The 9,303-nt window shown below is 38.8% G+C and overlaps 1 pseudogene; it reads left to right on the forward strand.

The window, feature by feature from the left end:
* Window positions 1–890: 890 nt before the first annotated feature.
* On the forward strand, window positions 891–4,345 carry LOC126407170 (uncharacterized; annotated as a pseudogene).
* Window positions 4,346–9,303: the final 4,958 nt, after the last annotated feature.

Here is a 9,303-nt window from a genome sequence, read left to right on the forward strand (position 1 = left end):
TCAATGTAGATGCGCGTCATGCGTGCTCTCAACCCAAATAATCGTTCATTAAAGGCTCTCTACACAGCAAAATCAAAAGTGTTAAATTTCCAGTGTAGGTGTTTCAACACTTGTTTAGTTAAATTCAACTATGTGAGAGTCATTGCTCAAAAGAGTTGGTGTTAATCCGGGGAGTTAAATCCAATCAACTCTGTTCAGTGTTGATTTTAAAATCAACACTGAACAGAGTTTCTCCCAGAATTCCAACGGATCTGTGACGAGCAGGGAGAATACACACGAGGAGGACAGCAGACCACCACCATCTTGTGGCTCTGACCAGCCAAGTTCGTGTAAGTATATCAAAGACAACAACATGTATATTAATTAATATTTTCTGTGCAGTCGTATGTTACGTGCCGATAATTAACTTAATACAGATGAAGGAGTAAAAAAGCGGCTAGTTTATATGTGGCGGAGTCTTGTCAGCAGCTAACGTTAACATTGTGACGAGGTAAGCCTCGTGTCCAAGGTTAGCTTGATTGCTTTATGCTATTTTTGATGAAAGTTACGTTTGCACAAGGGTGTCGATGAATATGCACAATTTGCTTCATGTAAGTATACAAATTTGTCCGATTCTACACAAGATAACATGGTAGAGATGTGCAACTGGCCATTTTTGCCAGAGGTTTTCAGCTAGTTAACGTGTTGATGGAATAAAACTGGAGGCACTAGCCACGCCACGTTCCACTCTAAAACCGGAGCTCTTTGCGGGTGGAAAGAGTTTTGTTTTGCTTTTGGCAGAGAAAAAAACTGTTTTATCTTAACTTAAGGATCTCAAATTACCATTAGCCGGAGCTAACACCGGACTCACACACACACCCAGCAGATGTCAACAATAATAAACGTCTTAAATGCCGGTGAGTTGATATAACTTAAGTTACACCGTGTGTAAATAACGTTATATATGCACATAAACAATAACGTCACTGTCATATTTATACCTCCAGATGACGTTAGTTTGCTAACCTAACAGAGAGATGTTGATAATGTATCTCTGTGTCAACGGATAAGTGTGGGTGCTGTTTGCAGGGAGACTAGCTATCATGATAGCAGGCAGGCTGAGTTTCAGTAACATCACCGCGCTGATTCCCATTGTCCAGGGACTAGTTAGCGTCATTCGCATTATCCGCAAGTAACACCAGCAGTGTCATGTTTTGTCTTATTCGTTTTTCTTGGTTCCTGTTTTATTTTGAAGTGCTCTGTCTTCCTGTCTGCTCCATGCTGTGATTACCCAAATGGGTATCATCTGTGTTGGTTTCCCCACCTGTTTCTACTCGTGTATTTATCTCTGTGTTTTCCGTGTGTCGGGTTGTTTGTTCCTGCAGTCGTCCCCTTTGCATGTTCTCGTGTTACTGCCCTGAGTTCTGCATTTTTTGGGTCTGTCTACAATCCTCTACCCTGACAAGTAGTGAGTAACGCTAAAAAAACAAATACTCAAATTAGTTCTTTATACATCCACGGTGAACACACAGTGAGTGATGGCATGGTGTGGATGTCTTTTCTTCTTTTTTTCTCTTCACAGTACATCATGTTGGTGAAGGTGAGATTTGGAGAAATTCAGATGTCAAACTGGCTGAGACTGAAGAGGGCTATGACAGCTTTGACACATTCCTTCAGAAAGGTTGGCAACACTTTCACAAAGCCAAGAATGTAGTTAACAGAGCATTTGCTATAATACTTGTTGAACTTATTTAATGTTTATATTATTGAGTTGTGTTTATGATAGCAAATGGTAATGTCCTGTGAACAATTCAAAGAGTGCTTTTTGAAAGTTGTCCTAAAATGTTAAATTACAAGCTTATCAAATTTCCATGTTAATCTATGTTGAGGTAATGCTGCTCATAGTGTATCTTTTTATTGCTCTAAATCTAATATGTTTTTATCAGTCATTCAAAAGCTACACCTTCCACTTGAGACTGAGCTGCACTTGACAGATGAATCAGGGACAGAAGTGGATGCAGATGTGTTTGAGGAGTTTTTGCGAGCAGGCAACCTTACTGTTAGGGTGACATCTGTAAAGTCAACAGGTGAGACTCAGCCTTGTTAGGGAAGGAGTGGATCATCAGTAATGGATATTGTAGTGAACTAATTATTTTTTTCATTTTGTGTATACATTTTCAAACTGTTTTACAGTTTTACTTCAGAATGATCTATCGTTGGAGTCATCCATGTCAGACAACTCACAAGCATCTGTGTCTGGAGACTCCTTGCTATCCTCTGATTCATCAGATGCAACAGTGATTGTTAAGACAAATGGAGGGAGGAGAACCCATGCTGAACGGGAATCGGCAAAAGAGGTGTGTGACCACGTCCACTTTTGTGACAAATTGTATTAGCTATCAAATATCAGATACAAAGATATTTTGCAGTTAAAGTGTGGTTTTGTTGGATGTGATGATGAATATAATTACTAACCTTGTGGTTGTTCATCTTTTAGATGGTGAGAGATGCTCTCCAGGCCAAACCAGGGGGGAAAATTATTTTGGATGAATATGATAAAACAAAAACATTGATGGACAGCACACGGAGACAGTTGGTAAACCTTCTCGTGGCTGACATGGTTGAAATTCATGGGTAAGACTACAAAGTTCATATTTGCACTTTACATTGAATTATTTAAAAAAGAGCTCACTTACTGTAGAACATTGCATATTCATTATTACAAGCAATACACAAACTGTACAAGCAATTCATGTTTTAATTTCTTTTTTGACAGCAATAAATATTAAAGGGCTAAAACAAACAAAAACAAATGATTTGAGAGAGCCTATAACTCACTGAAGCTAGTAAAAGTAAAATGTAATGGAAATGTAATAATGTTCATCAGTCATGCTTATCTTTCAGGAGGACCCCGCCAATCTCTGTGCGAAGTAAATACGCTTTGGGTATCATCTCTCTATTTCCCAGCCTCAGAGATCCATACTCGGAGAATGGATATGTAAGTTTGTAAATGAAAACCTGGTATGTCAACATAGGAAGTAGAAATATGTTCTGATCTTACTCTACAATGTATTGTTTTAAATATTACAGGAACACTTCTATGACCCACAGAGTGGATCTGGCTACCTGGCCTGGAGGATAAAGACTGTTCAGCACAACTCTGCAGCTCAGTACCGGAGATCCTCAACCACCACTGCCTATCAAGATAGTCCGAAGAGAAGGAGGGAGGTTCTCTGCTCTGATAAGCAGCTGTTCGGTGATCAGTGTCATGAAGCAATATCCTTTTTGAAACATTCAACTGATACAACAGCAATCAAAGAGAAGATGAGGACCACATTTCAGTACCGCCAGTCACTGATTCAAGATGAGCAGTGCTCTTCAACAGTCTTGGATGTCTTCCCAAGATTCCTTGACACCCCTGGCTTGGTAAGAAAGAAAATTTTTTTTTAAGTGAACTGTCAAATTATTCAAGGTGTACACTTAAACTTGCATAAGTATGAAAATGTGTGCTCTTCTGTAGATTGACCAAGACTTCAACATGATGTTTGGAGAGGAAGTGTCTGGAAGATTTTTGGCAAAATGGCCCACATTTTAAAAACCTTGGATCCTGGCTGACTGCAAAAAAATGACTTCCAATGAGCACATTGAAGCCCTCTTGTCCATGCAGCAAGACTCCAGTGGTTCTGGTAAGTTTTGCTCATACTTCTCTTTTAAATTATCTGAATCATTTATGTGAATGTGTCTGATATTTATCCTGTTTTCCCCTAGGCTGGGACAGTGACCTGGCAAGTGTTCTGCTCTTGGTTCACTTGCTTCCCCCCACCTCTAAAGGCCACAAGAAGAGTGCGAAAATCAGCTCATGTCAAGGTGTTGACCATGTTGTGAAATATCTTCAGGTATGCAATTTTTTTGTGTGCTTGTGCAGTTATTCTGATGATCCTACTTATGTAGAAGCACTTTTTTTTATTGGCACAATTAGTCATCTGAATATAGCGGTGTTATATTTCATTATTTTCTGATGATTCTTTCTTATATTTTGTTGTAGATGGGAGCCAGTGTTGAAACCTTCCTTGCTGGTGTGGAGCCAGGACAGCCCTTCCTCCTGTGTGTTGGTGAAAAGAAGAACAGCATCCAGAGATTCTATGTCATCACTGATCACAAGGCCATCCCTTGCAAGGCACAGACATCCCTGGCAGTTTTCGACGAGCTCTTCAAAGCACACTTCACCTTCAGCATCAACTACCATGAATCCCTCTAAAACTTCTATACGTTCATCCAAACTACAGTTTTCAACATTGACGTGGGAAGTGCTAAGGAAAGTCCCAGAGTCAAGGAGCTTAGAGCAAGATTTTTGCATGACACTTGAGGCACTTAAAGATCCCTGGCTACAAACATGTTTCTTTGTTACATTTGTAAGGCACACCACAAAAGTTCTGCATTGCTTTGCCAGCATTTAAGACTCCATCACGGTTTATATCCTGGAAAATCATTACGTTTGAAATGTGGACAACTGAGATGTTACTCATCATTTTGTACTTATTCAGGTTTCAAGAAGCACCTTCTTCGTTTCCACAAAGATATTGCTCTGACTAATACTGTTGACAATGTGGACACTCAGGATGAAGTTGGTGAGCCGTCAACTTCACAGGCTGTGAGTACAGACTCTCCAACAACTACCCAGCTCTCTGTTGACAATAATCACGTGTTAAACATGTGTGCCACTGTTGTGGCACAGTTGCAAGCATCTGGTGTTGCTGAGAGCACAGTTCAAACAATGGTAGGCTCTTTGGAGGAACTTGTAAATGACATTCAGAGGCAAGCAAGAGAGGCAGTTCTCAGCTGTACTTCAGAAATGCAAGGCACAGATTTGGAAAAGAAGGTGGAAGAGTGTTTTGATCACCTAGAAAATCCTTTCTCGACCTTGAACACAAGAGTAAAACGACAGAAGTTTTTTGAGGAAAAGTGGGAAATTGTTGAACCTGTTGAATATGTGCTTGGGGTACGGTTTGATGTTCGCAGGGATCGAACAACAGGACTATACAGTCAGGTCCCAGTAACAGATAAATTTGTGTATGCACCCATCCTGGGAACACTTAAGTCTATGTTCAAGAACACTGAATTATGTTAAAGTTTCTTGCAAGCCAAACAACACGAAGAAGGCATTTATAAAGACATATGTGATGGTTTATATTTCAAGAGTAACATTTTGTTTTCCCAGAAAAAACATGCTTTACAGATTCAACTTTATTATGATGAGTTTGAGACCGCAAATCCCTTAGGTTCAAAGAAAGGGATTCACAAGCCTGGTTGTATTTACTTTATATTGAGGAACTTGCCGCCAAAATATAATTCTGTGTTGATGAATATACATGTCGTGGCATTCTTTCACGCACAAGATCTGAAGATTTGATGACATTCTGAAGCCTCTTGTGGAGGATCTTAAGATACTCGAAACACAAGGAATTGAGGTGCCTTTCTCAGACTTGCCCTTGCTTGGTTCTGTTATACAAATAACAGGTGACAATCTAGGTTTACATGGACTGTTTGGTTTTGTTGAGTCCTTCAGTGCTACATATTTTTATATTTTTATATTTTTACATTTTTACATTTTTACATTTTTATATTAAGGATGAGTCACAGTCTGTCTTTACTGAAGATGACCCTGGCATGATTTTTCATACAAGAGAAATCCATGCAGAACATTGTGAAGCTCTACAGGAAGATCCTATGTTGGTTTCAGCGTTTGGTGTCAAAAAGACATGCTTCCTCAATACATTACATTTTTTCCACACCTCTGATAACTTTGCAGTTGACATAATGCACGATTTGCTTGAAGGTGTAGTGCAGTATGAACTCAAACTTGTCTTTCAATACCTTGTCAACCAGAAGTATCTGTCTTTGGAATCATTGTCACAGAGGATCCAAAGTTTCAACTATGGTTATACTGAGAGAAAAAATAGACCAAGTGGTTTGAAAATGGATGAGGCTAGCAAGGATCTTGGACTAAATGCTATTCAGTCATGGTGTCTTGTGAGAAATGTTCCTCTTATTTTTGGTGATGTGGTGGAAAGAAATAACTGTCACTGGAACCTGCTCCTCCTCTTGATTCAGATTGTGAATATTGTGTTTTCACCAATTGTAACTAATGGTATGACATACTATTTGAAGCACTTGATTAACGACCACCACAAGCTATTTAAATTTTTGTTTCCTCAGAAGCGATTGGTTCCAAAGCATCATTTTATGTTGCATTATCCACGCTGTATTCGAAAAATAGGTCCACTCCTCCATGTATGGTGCATAAGGTTTGAGGCCAAACATAATTTTTTTAAAAGATCAGTGAAAAATTTCAAAAATATCACAAAAGCATTGGTGAAACAACACCAGAGACACCTAGCTTACCACTGGGAGAAATTTGATTTTCAGAGATTTGAGTTTGGTCCGGTGAAGACAGAAATTATTGATAGCTTGATGGGAGGTGAGGTTTTAAGTTCTGTGTTTGATGTAAATGCATACTGTGAAGTGTCAACCACTAATTGGGTGAAGAACTATGGAACGGAGTATCAGATTGGAATGTTTGTACTGGAACAAATATGGAAATTACTGTTTTCAGAAAGGTCACCAACATTATTATACATGATGAACAAGCTTTCATTTTGACCTGCAGAGTGGATACTCTTTATTTTGATGATCATTTCAATGCATACTGTATCGAGGAGACAGCGGATTCATTCTCTGTTCTTCCAGTTAAGAAGATGATTTATTACAGACCCTATGACAAACAGTTTTCAAACGAGATGTGTGAAAAAACATACATTGTACCACTGTCATATTGTCTGACCTGTTTTTGCAAAGCCAGTGCTGTGTTTTAAGTGGTGTGCTTGTTTGAAATACAGGTTGATTCAAACTGCAACTTGTGTGGTTTTCTTTGTAAATTCCAGTGGCATGCATTGTTCATGGATTATTAATCAACTCCAAGTAGTATTTCTTAAAATGAATTATAATTATAAAAGATTTCTATTAGTTATATTTATAACACTCTCCATAGTGTTAATATAATTTGAACTTTGTTTAGTGTTAAAAAATACACTCACAGTGTTAACTTTTTACACTACACACTAGTGTTGCATAAATTCAACACTAAGAGTGTTACATTTCAACTACTAAGAGTGTTGTTTCAACTCTGTCACAGTGTAAACTCTTTAACACTTTCAAAAGTGTTATTTTAACTCTGTGTAGAGTGGACCAATATAGACACTTTCAAAGTGTTGAATTTAACTCCCTGAGAGTGGAATTAACACTTCTGATTTTGCTGTGTAAGTCTTCCTAAGCTTGAAAAGTTTTTGTCACATACAGAAAACATCTCCTCACAATCCGCTAGCTACATGTCCTCTGAATATGCTGTGAAAAAGTCCGGTCTCTGTAGGCAGCTCAGGCTCCGCAAATGGCAACAAAAACATTTTGGTCCAGGCTGCACCAACCAGCCAGCGCGAGACCAGCGAAAGCAAGCACACACACATGAACGTGGTGCCCATGTCTCACGGTCTCGCGCAAGTGTTCACATGTATGTGACAAAAACTTTTCAAGCTTAGGAAGACTTGGAGCCTTTAATGGTAATCGAGGTAAAGTAGCTCAGTCCATAGGGACTTGGGTTGGGAACCGGAGGGTCGCCTGTTCAAGTCCCCGTCCGGACCAAAATATGGAGCGTGGACTGGTAGCTNTTCAATTAATCGTGATACTAATTTTAAGTAATATCGCCCAGCCCTAACTGAAATATTGAGTGACTCAGCGAATCAACAGCATGTAGGCTACAATTTATTTAGCAATTATTTCCCTTGGACCCCCTTGCAGTCTACACTTGGTCAGTGTGTATCAATTTCTGTATGTTTTAATATTTGCATAAAATTAAAAAATGTACTTATATTTATTTTATTTGGTATATGTTTTACACTTGTGCAGGAAATATGAATAATTAAATATACATACAATTTGATTTGATATTTCTTCTCTTGCTATAGCCAGATAATAAAAGTATCAAACCACCTGTAAAAATGCACTAGAATACAGGAAATGGCATCTTTTAGCTTCAAAATTTTCTGGGGGAGGGTCCCTAAACAGTTGGTTGTTCTTCACTTGCCAACATTCACGTCCTATTGCATATCGCTAACTTGGCTTTACTGCATGTCACTAAATTGGCTTCTTCTCCGGAGCCTTTCCGCTCCACTGTCTTGCAGGTTAACTCCTATAGCAGCTACGCCTGGATGGTGTGTGGTGGTTACGCTGCTGTCATGGTTCTGCCTGATGCCTCCTTCTACTGCTGTTATTATTAATCATACTTCTACTGTTATTATACACATATGATTATTATTGTCTCATACATATACTATCATGTATTAATATATACTTACAACATATTATACCACAATTACCGTTATTATAATATTATTTCTAAAATAAATGTTGTAAGCTACTATCATTATCATTACTGTCTGTCTGCATCTCTCTCTGGCTCTGTCTCTCTTGGTCTCTCTCTCTCTGTCTCAATTTCTCTCTCTGTCTTGCTTTATGTATCATTTTGCCATACGGATTACTGCACATTTATTATGTTGATCTGTCTCCCTTTGTTGAAGGTTTTTTTGGGGAGTTTTTCCTTACCTGCTGTGAGGGTCCATAGGACGGAGGGAAGTCGTATACTGTAAAGCCCTCTGAGGCAAATTGTGATTTGTGATATTGGGCTTTATAAATAAAATCGAATTGAATTGAATAAAACAAAAATCATACATTGTCTAATAGACTATGAGATCTTCACAATAAGATATCATGGACAGCTCTACAACCTGACAGCTTGATTAGCAGGCTATTGCAGCAAACCTCATTTTATTGCCTACCTGGTCTTAGTGGCCATATGTTATAGTTACATATTGTAGTTTGTGTTACCTCAAAAGATGGTGTCTCATAAATCTGTCCTGGGAAACATTTGCTTCTCATTTGAGAATGGCACTTGGGTTCGAGTTGAGGTTTTGTTCCAAAGATGACCTCTCCAGTTTAAGCAGCACTCCATTAGCCTGGTATGCTGTAAAAAGAAAGTGAACTATCTCTCCCTTAGACATACTGAATTACTAGCACATGAAGGCTCTGTGTTGCCTTCCTGTACTCCAAGAAGAGTAGTCCTAACGAATAGAATGAACACTCATGCTCTCAGCCCATCCTAGGCTTAGCGGGGATTTAGATCGAAAATAGTCCAGCGTTAAAGAGGGCTGCGTTGGTGGGGCCGTGTTGTTTGGTACCAGATAGCCATTTAAAAACAATCCAGCAAGTCCAGTT

The sequence above is a fragment of the Epinephelus moara genome, chromosome 2 (genome assembly GCF_006386435.1).
Source record: "Epinephelus moara isolate mb chromosome 2, YSFRI_EMoa_1.0, whole genome shotgun sequence".
NCBI lineage: Eukaryota > Metazoa > Chordata > Actinopteri > Perciformes > Serranidae > Epinephelus > Epinephelus moara.